Source organism: Anastrepha obliqua, chromosome 4 (genome assembly GCF_027943255.1).
Source record: "Anastrepha obliqua isolate idAnaObli1 chromosome 4, idAnaObli1_1.0, whole genome shotgun sequence".
Taxonomy (NCBI): Eukaryota; Metazoa; Arthropoda; class Insecta; order Diptera; family Tephritidae; genus Anastrepha; species Anastrepha obliqua.
Window position 1 is genome coordinate 44715144 of NC_072895.1, and position 12865 is coordinate 44728008.

The window sequence follows — 12865 nt, forward strand, 5'->3', positions numbered from 1 at the left end:
CATCAGCCATAGCTTCCCCGCAGGGCCCTCTAGGCTCACAGTCACAATGTCTTCATTGCTAAAATTAGGCAAAATAAATGCATTAAGTTCCTTCCTGATGAGCATACAAGATCTTGGTTTACCTGACCCGCTATGCGCCATCAGTTTATATCTTTTCGTCCTGAGTCCAGAAATGCCGCTGCTGCTCAGCCACGGTTCCTGGATCAGAACTATGTCGACTCCACCTTGTTCAAGATGGAGCAGTAGATTGGCGGACGCCGCCTTAGAATGCTGAAGATTTATCTGAAGAATAATCATCTTCGATAATCCTCTCCAGCATCCCAAGGTCGGTGTCCTCACTTTCCGAGGCCAGAAGCCTCTCCTCCTCCGCCCTGTCGAAGAATGACCCTATGCTAATAACGGACCCTGGTCGTGAGGGAGCGTCACCAGCACTGTCAACCTCCGACGTGACGGAGTCTATCTCCATGTCCACAGGAGCTTCCTCAACTGTGGGCCCTTCTTCCTCCCGCACCTCCGGATGAGCAGTGGCATCCGCTCTGGCATCGCTTTGGTAGACCTTGAGGACTACCTTTTCGAAACCATAGCTTATAACCCCTTTTGTTTCGGCGAGAGGGCCGAGAGATTCTGCATTCAGCAGAATCAGCGCTTGCCGATATGATCTCTCGGTCTTCTCCACCATAACCACCTTCCAGTTGTGCGTGGGGAGTTTCGGGTTGCAGTAGCGGAGGATTTCCTCCATTCCCTCGGTGGTGGAGGGTTCGGAAGGAAGCCAGACACGTGCTCGCGGACGCATAGGTAGATCCTTTTTATCCACCGCTTTCAGCTTAGCTCCCTTCCATACCTCTCCCACCAAGGCCACTGCCGCCCTGTACATATTAGCCGACCGTTCGTCAGCGCAAAGAATTCTTTTGAACATGCCGTAGTGCCATCCGGCACTCTCACAGCACGGGGGGGGTCCAGGGTTTTCCCTTACAGCGGAGATGGCGGACGCTACTCTCTTCCATTCCTCCCTTGAGATGGCGCCGTCCTCTCTAGCGCTGTCCATGACTCCGAGAGTGATACGGCCTGCCTGTTTAGCGACTTCGCTAAATGATTTGGGTATGCCGCCCTCAGTCCTGGGTCTCTTTTCGAGGGAGACATCCTCCTCCTGGGACCGTTGTCTTTTTACCCCCGAATCCCCTTGTGGCGCACTCACACCCTTTCCTCTGCCCTCTTCCGCCCTCCGTAGAACCTTCCTGGCCCACTCAAGCGTCTGGGAATGTTTCTCAGATAGCTGAGAAGCATTTTGGTCGCCGTAGCGCTCCAGGATTTTGGTCGCGAGACGGAGGTCGGAGAAGGACCGCTTGCTTTGCCCTTTCTGCCGTGTAGGCTTAACAGGGGGTCCACGAAGAGGCAACCCCGAAGCCCCCGGAAAACTGATGGAGGACCCCTTGCTGGTACTGGCCACCCCGTCCAGTACTGCTAGATTAGGAGACGCAGTCGGTTCCGCCTGCAGCCTCCTACCTACCATAAGCGGGTTCCCGCTTGTGACCCCCACATTCTTGCTGGAAGTCGGTTCCGACTTCCCCTCAGGGTCCCCCTCGTGTTCTGCTCTGCTAGTCGCTTCCGACATTTTGCTGCCACTGGGAACTTCAGCCCTCAGGGTAAGACCCCGGGAGAATTTACGGGGAGGCGATTTCGCCCCTCCTGTCCTACGAGAGATGGTTTTGGGGCTCGGTTCCGAGTTCCCGCTGCCATCCAAGGTTTTTGTCGTTTGTTTTGTTGTTTGTTTTGTTGTGTTTGTTGCGTTGGTGTTCATGTTTATATTAATTGGGTCCCCACTCGAAGCCGCTATCCAAAGCCCGTAGAAGTGTAGTCGTCCCTTAGAGGTCCCATGGTTGTCTATGCCGCAGCAGGGAGGCCATGCGAGGGTTGACGCATGCCCTCATGAGGCATGCGTTCAGAGCCAGACCGGACGCGAAGACGGGAGTCCTCTCAACCGCACCTACACCGCCAACCAAATGACGACGGGTTTGGAACGTACTCCGAGGCCTGCCAGGGTTTTAACGGGACGGGGGCGGTTACGGCATTAGCCCACCAGCCATTTCTGTTAAGTTTCACCCTAACATACTCAGGTGGCAGAAGATATGCAGGGTAGGCAGAAAATAATTTATGTACAACTCGCGGACCAAAACTAGAAAACCAAGCAACGTCTCTCTCATATTGAACTGTTACAAACAGCGCAAAGAATTGAAGAAGTGAACAGTGTGGTTTCAGAAATATTGCCCTACTTGCCTTCTCATAAGGCAGAGAAGACGTGAACGACGAAAAGCATGCCGGACGCCCGAGCACTTCAACAACAGACGAAAAAATTGATGAAGTGAAGAAAATCGTATTGACCAATCATCGAATCACCCTAGAAGAAAGTTACTGAGGACCTAGACATATCGATTGGCTCTTGCCTTTCGATTTTTTCAATGATTTGGGCATGCGATGGGTCCCCGCAAAATTCGTACCAAAACTGCTCAATTTCGAACAAAAGCAGCATCGCATGCACATTGCTAATGAGATGTTGGGCTCTGTCCGCGACGAGCCAAATTTGGTTCAGAGGATCATAACTGGTGACAAATCGTGGGTTTATGATTATGCAAGTTCGGTCGAATGTTAATGTTTTGCTTACCGTTTTCTCCGATTGCAGGGGCGTTGTGCATCATGAGTTCTTGCCGCAGGGTAAAACGGTCAATAAGGAATATTACGTACAAGTTATGCGCAATTTGCGCGAGGCAATCCGCCAGAAACATTCGGATTTGTTAAAGAACAAAAATTGGCTTTTGCATCACGATAACGCCCCTGCTCACACATCGTTGCTTGTGCGCGACTTTTTGGCCAAAAACAACACACTAATAATGCCACAGCCACCGTATTCCCCAGATCAGCCGCCCTGTCACTTTTTCTTGTTCGCGAAATTGAAGAGGCCCATGAAAGGACGACGCTACGCTACGATTGACGAGATAAAGACGGCATCGAAAGAGGAGCTGAATAAGATAAAAAAACGATTTTTTGAAGTGCTTCGAAGATTGGAAGAAACTTTGGCATAAGTGCATAATATCTCATGGGGCTTACATTGGAGGGGACAAAATATATATAAATGAATAAATAAATAAAATTTGAAAAAACAGAAAATTCGCTATATTTTTTGGACACCTCGTATTTTGCTATTAAATGAAAATTTTAGTATTTCTAATAAGCAAACATTATTGAAAAATAATGAACAGAATGAGTTTTTAAATCGGATTGCATTTTTAAAAAGAAAACAATCGATTAGAAACCCCCTATAACTAAATATGTATTATTTAGAATATGGAAAAAAATTAAGTTTACGAAGCCGAACATACTTTGGTAGCCTTCAGGGTAACCATTTATCTTTACGTATGTATATATGTATATTAGGGTGCATCGATCTTCGTAAAAAAATTCGATTCTGTTTCTCCATTGGAATTATAAAACTCATTGCACATTTACGTGAGCCAAACCGATTTGAAAGCCCGACCCAAAATCTTATTCTTTTTATTCCGTTGATAAATTTTTTTAATATTCGTATGAATTTAGTTATGCCTAATTTAGTTGTGAGGGCACTATCGGCAAAAGATGGGATATCTCGCCTAAAGTTACGTTTTGGCTTTATAACACAATTGTAAAGCCAATTTCATTGTACGGAGTCCTAGTCTGGTGGAACTCGCTGGAAAGGATGATATCAGTTAAGAAGCTGGAGAGGGTCCAAAGGTATACCCTCATTGGAGTCAGTAGAGCACTTCGGAGCACTCCTACTCTAGCGCTTAAAGCTATGCTGAATGTGGCACTGGACACTACAGGAAAAACTGCCGCTGTATGCGTCGAAATCTGATTAAAGTGTTCGGGCCGTAAGCTATACTGAAGATACGGACACTCTGGTGTTAAAAACTTACTTATGGTGCTGAAGTATGGTGCACCCTCGCTAGGTCCGAGCGGAACTCTTTCCATTCATACTTCCTCAAGGGGGGAGTGCGCGGTGTGCAACATTTGGGGGCAGGGCATGGCAAACATCCTTACCGATGGCGCGAAATTGTTCGAAAGAATTGGCTGTAGAGTTTTCCAAGCGGAGGTAGCCGCAATTAAGGAAGCCGTAGATTGGTTCATTACTTCTTTAACTACTGTAAAGGATGTAAATATCTACTCCGACGGCCAAGTGGCAATTAGGGTCTGGGGCTCGTTGTTTGTGCATACGAAATTAGGCGGGGAATGTCTGACTTCTTTCTCGATTGCATCCGAATACTTCGATATTAGGCTCATTTGGATTCCCTGTCACAGCCACATAGAGGGAAACTGCTGGGCTGATGAGCTGGGTAAAAAGGGGACCCCGGCGACGGTATCATCGTCAAAATAAGAGGATGGAAGTACCCTTGAGAACTTGTGGTGTTCTCCTGGAAGGATGGGCCTCGCATCAACTCAGCAAGCACTGGGCTGGTGCGCAAACGACCAAAGTCGCGAGATCCTTCTAGCCATGGGTAGATCGGGTGCGCTCAAGGGAACTTTTAAGGCTAACAAAGTCGCAGCTATCGAATTTGGTAGGTAACTTTACCGGACACTGTCCGTTAAGTGTCTATACGGTGAGGCTTGGGATTGTTTCAAGTTCTTTCGGCAGAAGCTATCTGGAGGACGAGGTGGATTTCATCTCAGCACCTTCTTCTCAGCTGTCCTGCTCTCGTCAGGCAAAGATTCAGCCATTTGAGTTCTAACTTTTTCGCTACACCGGCGGATATTGCGAGTTAAAATATCACACATCTGGTGAAATTCATCAGCAACTTGAAGCTTTTTTCTCATTTTCCTATTCCCTTTGGACAAATCACAACATTTTTTGATGAGGCAGCTTGACGTATTGATGCCTTAGAGTGACTAACAGTAGCTGTCATGCTTTTTCCTAAAGGTAGACTTTTACTCCTTTTTTTTTGAAGTACTGTATCATAATTTAGTAAAATTTAAAATAATTAAAGAAATGTTAATAACTTTGAAACTTACCGTATTTCACTGAAGTATCCTCAGCAATAAATCATGGCAATCAAAAAGCTATTGATAGTACAGCAAAAAAATTCTTCAATTTTAAAAGGACTTTAACCCACGTAAGTAGCCGGATTTTCGATGCAACAACCTTTTAAATTCAATAATAACTTATTGTTGTAGCCACAAATGTTAACAAACACATAGCAACGCATACATGGATACTGACGATATCTGAAATGAAACGGAAATGTATATGCCATTAATATAAATGAGTTTTCAATATGAAAAGTTTTTAAACCTAAAAAATGTATAAAAATTTGCGCTCTTAATAATAGTACCACGACATATAGTATTCGAAAGTTTTGATTATTTTTACCTTTTTTAATTTTTCGTATATTTATAATGCAACGAACATTATACAACTTAAATAAATAACTTAAATTTAATCAGAATTTCAAACTTTTTCGAGGACTCAATTTGGTGGCAAGCTCAATTTTGTAATAATAAAGTGCTCGCCTGCACCAATAGTATTGTAAATGGGTTAAAAATCGGGTTAATTTTTAATAATTTTCTTCTGTTTTTTTTTTTGTTTTTTTTTGCCGTCTTGTGTATACAAAAAAATGTCATGTACTCGGTTTATGGAGCAAATGCACCAGGTCGCCGGCGAAAAAAATTTTCAAAAATTAACGCAAACTTTAAGTCACTTTCAACTGGTACAATATTATACCAATATTTAATGGGGCATAAAACTGCATACTTGAAATTTTTCTGAAAATTCTCATTAAAAAATTTAATCAGAATATAAAAATTTTCTGAATTTTCTAAAGTTGCGTACAAAGTTCGGAACTTTAATTTAGATGGTTTTGCTGTAGTTGAACTTTATTAATATTGCTTATTTGTTTATTGAAATACAATTACAATTATAGATTGCTCTAATGAAATCACACTGGCTACCAGGGCTATCGGCTTAGTATGAGCTTTAATTTTAAAATGCATTGACAAGAATTAATTAGAAAATAAGTAAATATAACGCGCTGCTATTAATGTGAACACAGCTGCATATAATACTATAAATATAATATAAATAAAATAAATAATTATTTAGTTTCATAAAAATGTAAATCAAATAGTCAATTAAGCTGCCTTAATGAGCAACGGTCCAAACTTAAATGAAAATAATTAGCAAAGCCGGCATTAACAGACTAACACTTGGACCGGTTGTCGTTGGCGCGAGCATTGACTTTTTGTTTATATTAGCGAATGTATACCTACATACAACATACATATGTTCGTATACATTTTATGCAAATAATATCAATAGCTAAGCTTTTCGGCACCGGCGAAAGTGTATCCAAAACAAAACGCCAAACAGTTTTTGTGGTAGCGATTAACTATTCTACTAAACTAACTATTATATTGAAATTCCTTGACACTTCAACATTAAATTTATCAAAACTCAACGAACTTTGCATTTTCAATGAACGAATTACGTTGGAATTCAACAGCTGTCCCTAGTCACTTTTAGGGGCATATTAGTGACAATTGCGGACACAAATTCAACCAGTGTCTGCTGAATGAAAATAAATATTTTTAACCATAAATGTTTGTGATAAAGATTTCGAAATATCATTACTTTAAAAAACAAAAATTTTTGAAATGAAGCAGGTTAAAGAGCTAAGTTTTATGTGCAGTTAAAACGCGAACTTATATTCGTAGCAGAAATTGATGAAATAAGTGAAGCTACTTTTGTTCTGAACAAAGGGAGCAAAGGACGGAAATGCAGATGGTCCAGGAAATATGCAACACAAGCGCAATGATTTCAGCTTTTCATCAACTGAAAATCTGCAGAAGGTAAAGGGTGTTTTTCTTAGAGATTAGGCTTTCAAGTTGGCACTACTTTTTTCGTAGATGGTCTTTTTGACAGCTGTCACTTGATTTATGCTCAGTTTGGTTTGCCATTTCATAATGAATAGACTTACACCTGAACAACGTTTGCAAATCGTACAAATTTATTACGAAAATAATGGTTCGGTTCGCGCGACGCATCACAAGAAAATTTTGTTCAGCGATGAAGCTCACTTTTGTTTGAATGGGTATGTCAATAAGCAAAATTGTCGCATTTGGAGTGAACATAATCCACAAGCCATTGCTGAGACGCCGTTACATCCTCAAAAAGTCACTGTTTGGTGTGCTCTATGGGCAGAGTGAATCATTGGTCCATATTTCTTTAAAAATGAAGCCGGCCATAATGTTACAGTCAATGGAGAGCGCTATAGAGCCATGTTGATGTTGATGTGGACGACCTTTGGTTCCAACAAGACGGCGCTACATGCCATACAGCCAACGCAACAATCGATTTATTGAAGGAAACTTTTGGTGAGCGCATTATCTCGCGCCGTGGACCTGTGGCGTGGCCTCCAAGATCGTGCGATATAACACCGCTGGACTATTTCTTGTGGGGCTATGTGTAGTCGCTTGTCTACGCAGATAAGCCCGAGACGATTGACGTCTTGGAAGAGAATATTCGGCGCGTTATTGCTGACATACGGCCCCAATTGTTGCAAAAAGTGGTCGAAAATTGGGCCTCTCGGCTGGAATTTATTCGAGCCAGCCGCGGCGGCCACTTGCCCGAAATCATTTTTAAAACATAATGGCAAACCCTTATCTTTATAACAAAGCTAAATTCTTGGCCATAACATTAAATTATATACGTTTTATTTCATCTTGAAAACCTAACCTCTAAAAAAAACACCCTTTACAAACATATCCTCCATATGCAGCCCGCAGCAAACGTTAGCACGTCAACAGTTAGGCCAGTTTTGAGAAATTTTCTTGTGTTTTTTTTTAGTTTATTGTTTGGGTTATACCTCACTGTATAGCAAAATCCACAAATCCTGATTTCAAGCTTTATAGATAAATTAGAAAACCTTAACAAAATTAGCATCACAATTTTACGGTTTTTAATTAAAGTTTCTAGAAGAATTTTTCGAAGAGGGATTTATGGTTTATTAAATTTTATTGAGGTTAAGCGCAAGTTTGAAGTTGCTAAAAATTCCATTGATTTTTTTATAATTGTTTTCTTAACGTTGTTGAACCTTCTGTCCATATAATGAGAGCCCGATATTTTTCTATATGAAGATATGACGGAAACAAAATCTTCTAAAAAAAGTACAGTACAATCTTTGTTAAGCGGACACCTGAGGGACTAAAGAAAGAGTCCGCTTCTCGGAGGTCCACTTAAGAGAGGTGCCCGTTATGAGAGAGAGTATAAATATATTACAAAAAGAAGACCAACTTAAAGAAATAGCAATACAGCTTTGTTTATCAAAGCTATTAAATTCAATGAGTGATCTCATTCATGTCTAAAACGGTTTTACAGGCGTCAACAAAAAATGGCGCTGATTTTTATCGGAGAATCTATCTTGTCAACAAGTGCTACTTTGGACTAACGAGCCAATTAAGTAGTAAGCCCCTCTCTTGACGAACAAAACTAACACTTTATAGAGCACTCATCACGCCCGTCCTAATCTATGGCTAAGAAGCGTGGACGGTGGCAATATCCGATGAAGCGTCGCTTGGAGTGTTTGAGAGAAATACTCTGCGCAAGATTTTTGGACTTTTGCACGTTTGCAACGGCAAATATCGTAAGCGATGGAAGAATGGGCTATATGACCTTTACGATGACATAGACATAGTGTAGCGAGTAAAGATCCAGCGGCTCCGCTGGCTAGGTCATATCGTCCGAATGGGTACAAACGCTACGGCTCTGAAAGTATTCGATGCGGTATCAGCTGGTGGTAGCAGAGGAAAAGGAAAGCCTCCTCTGCGTTGGAAAAATCATCTTGAAATATATGAAAGTAAAAATAATTAAAATTTAATATTTTAAAAATTCTTTTTGCACTCATGAGGCGAACTCCAAATAGCAGACCCACATTCTAGCCTATTACGCCTTAAAAAGCGTTATGGAAATCTTTCTTGTGTAAGGATCTTTAAACTCCGCATTAGTGCTTTTAATAACGGTGAGGGATGCAAAATCCTTTTGGTATTATAAAATTAAAATGCTGCTTAAACGAAAAAGTTGAGTCAAATCTTCCACATACCTACATTAATCCATATTTTTTCAAGACGAGACTAAGCACCAGCATCATAGGACGAAGACAGGTTTTTCTGCAATTTAGAGTATTGGTAGGTAGCTTAGATTGCAAGAGTACCACGGGTTTTCCGCAAGTACCACTTAAGTATCGTTTTGATACCATAAAGTGGTACTTGCGAAAGATTACAAAAATTTCTAAGCTGGAGAGAAGCCTCAGGCTGTCCACACTAAGAAACTTCATGCGCCTAGCCACCAGACCCGGCAAAAACTTGCAAAGAAAGTGTTCAACAGGATTCTTGTTCCTGTACTGAAGCCAACGTGTTTTTGAAATAGAACACGATAAATTAGAACTCCATCTATTTTGTGCTTTTTTATAAAAGAAATTGTGCAGTTTTCCTTTAACAACTGTCGAGGGAATACCGAAGTCTGAGATGGGGACAACAAAAACCGGTTCTGTCGACTCCTTTTTGGCAAGCTCACTGGGCCTTGATCGCAGCTTAACTATAGAAATAGATACCTATGCCTCCCCAACAGCGATCCTTAAACATTTTGCATGCCTGCTTGAAATGCCCTACTTGTTTTCGGCAGTTTAAAGGAGACTGAAATATTGGCTAATTTAGGGAAAACCACCTGTCCCACTCCAGATTCCATCTTGGATCTGTTAATGAAAACAGAAAAACCTATGTCCGTGCAGTTTCTCCTCTCCTTTCTGCTTGGAATGATAGCCCTAGCACAAAACTCAAAACCCAGTTTGTTGATAGACAGATCTGTACGAAGTACGGAGAAGTAACGAGAAATCTGGCTCAAAATGGAGGAGGGAGGAGTTTACCTCCCCAAGCCAATCTACTTCAACCTAATAGCGATTTGAGCAGTATTGGATTGAGCTTGAAGACCAATGGGGAGTTCTCTGCACTCTCTCTAATTTAGTGATGTTATAGCCCTTCCGCAAAAATACCCACCAAACTAGGCAAACATATGCCGAAATTGGCTCGAGTATGTTACAACAAAACATTTTTTTTCTTCGACATCCGTATTGAAATTATTTATTATTTGACTCACCTTGAAAAATACGTAAGATAATATTTTTGTCAACGGTATACAAAGGAAGATTATATTATTTGAGACAACACTTTACGTCATTTACAAAAATAACTTAGAAAAGAGGCCCAAGTATATCGCCCTGCGAAACCACCCAAGGTTGCAATATAGGGAAGTAGTTTAATATTATCAACTACAACGTAATTTGTTCTACTACTTAGAACGAATTCACAGGTAGGATGCTGATTAAGAATCAAAATGTAAAGGGAAAAGTAGCTGTCAGTAATATTTATAATAAACTATAATATAGAATAGAAAGTGAAATATATCGATAAAATACTATTTACCAAAAAAAAATATTTTTTCTTAAATTTTTTTGTAATTTTAAAGCGAAAATGCGCTTTGAAGCATTTTTAAAGTTTATTCGCATGCAAGTGAAAAAAAGGCTGAATAGCAGCCTTTGTGCATAATAATAGTGCACTAAAGCTGCTACCGTAAACAGAGAGAAGTTACTTACATATACACATTTATGCATGTAGGCAATATGCCGAAGGGTTGACAGGGGCGGTAAGAATGTCGTATCAGCACCAGTAGTAGTTATACAACAATGCAACGGATAAGCTAAACTTTACGCGGATTTAACCGCATTTTAGACACACACACACACACAAGCACGAACACACACAAGCACGCACGTACACAAACCTATGTAGTATACGAGTATGCAAAAAAACAGGTGGATAACTAAACAAAATGGTATGGAAATGCATGCAGATTAAAAACGAGCGCAAGCAACATAAAAAATCAAACGAAATGCCAGCAAAAGAACGTAAAAAATAGTAAAAGCAAAATGAAGAAGAATAAGAACAGCACAGCGCACGCATAGAGTTTGCTGGTCGCTCATCGCAGAGTCACCTGTGCAATTGCCACTTGTCCACCTAAAACAACAACAACAAGCATAGTGTAGAGTATAGTCGAAAAGACTCAGTGATGTTGTAGCTCGTAGCATTCTTGGCTCCAACTTTCAAGTACCGATATATTTACGTGTATGCGTGTGTATGTGTGTACGCATGCATGAAGTATGAAGTAGCAGCTCATGAACTCCTGGAACGTCAACTGCAGAAGGCATTAAGAGAAAGGAAAAAAGAACTGACTGTAAGCAATACAAAGCAGAGGTGAGTTGTGGTGAAACGCGGAGTCATTTACGTGTAGTAGTGTTGGCCACAATTGAAATAGTGGCAGTAGCTACAGTAGCGCAGAAACTGGTTATACAACTTCTTTTCTTTAGCTACCAAGATTTCTGTTTTATTTTGTTTTGTTCTCCTTTTTCACATGTTCCGTGTCATGTTTTATTTTTTATTTTTAATTTAAAATTTTTTTCTTTTTTTCATTTTTTTTCTATTTAACGAGCGCTTAAGACTCATATATCTTCGATGGAATAGAAATTGAACGAGTTTCGGACAGCAGCAACAGCAACAACTGTCGACGGCGCATATTTTGTTTGTGGCAAGTGGCATACAATCCGCCGTTTAGCAAAAGGAATTTATTTCGTGTGGCAGATAGCTGCTGCAAGGCTGGCAGTTGCAATTTTGCAATTCACAATTTGCTGTTTTTTTGCCAATTTGTGGCAAAGTTGTTACTTATACGAGCATAGTTGCTTCAATGGTGGGGCTAGCCAGGCTATTGGCCTGGCGCGTAAAATGAAAAAAATTAATTCCGTGCGAAATTGCTATGCGTCGTAACTGATGAACGCTGGTGCAACGAGCTACAGTGAGTGCTTAAATGCATTTGATACACTTGTTTATTGCTATGTACATATGTATATGTATGTGTATATGTGTGCATGACTACATGTAAGTGAGTGATATGTGTTTTACAATGGAGCGTGTTATTTAATTATGTGGGAAAATAAAATATCAAAATGTTGCATTTAGAAAACATGAGCAAAGGCGATAGACTTTGCCAAACAAATAGCAGAGTAGAGGCAGATTATATTGGATGTAGAATGATTATAACTAATTTATTAGGGATGTCGGTCTCGAAATCCTTGGATCCCGGTATTTCGGTGTTTTAAGCCCGTACGTGCGGTTGTACGTATAGAGTCTGGAATGTTCGGGATTTAAAAACAAAATACCGAAGTTCCGGGATCACGGGACTTTTCTAATGTGTGCATACATATATTAAGATTGTAGCCTAATAAACCCGGGAGTTTCGGGATTTGTAATTTCTTACGAAGCATACGAAATGAAGGCGGAAAATAGCTAACATACAGTCTATGTCAGAAAAAAGAACCGCGATTATTCATGAAATATAAAAGATATATTTAATTTTTTTTTTACATGAAAGTATGTATATACAAAACTACGAGTCGCAATTACTCAATAAGCCGTGTAGTCTCCATCGTTGTTGAGTATAGTGGGGCATCTTCTTCATGCTTTGAACCAGCTTTTCTGCACAACTCGTCGACAAAAGAGGACCAAATTTTGCGAACTTGACGTACGAGTGGCTTTAAATTGTGGACTGGCTTTCCGGCAAGATGCGTTTTCATAGTTCCCCACACATTTTCAATGGGGTTGGCGTCTGAGGACTTGATACTTACATCTGTTCCCTTTTTCGCAAGAACTGATCATGCTTCGGGTAGTCACAAAGAAGGGTCCCGCTTAAAAGGTTGGACGATCACTTTATCCTGCTTTTTTGTCGTCACTCCCTTCAAGCCGT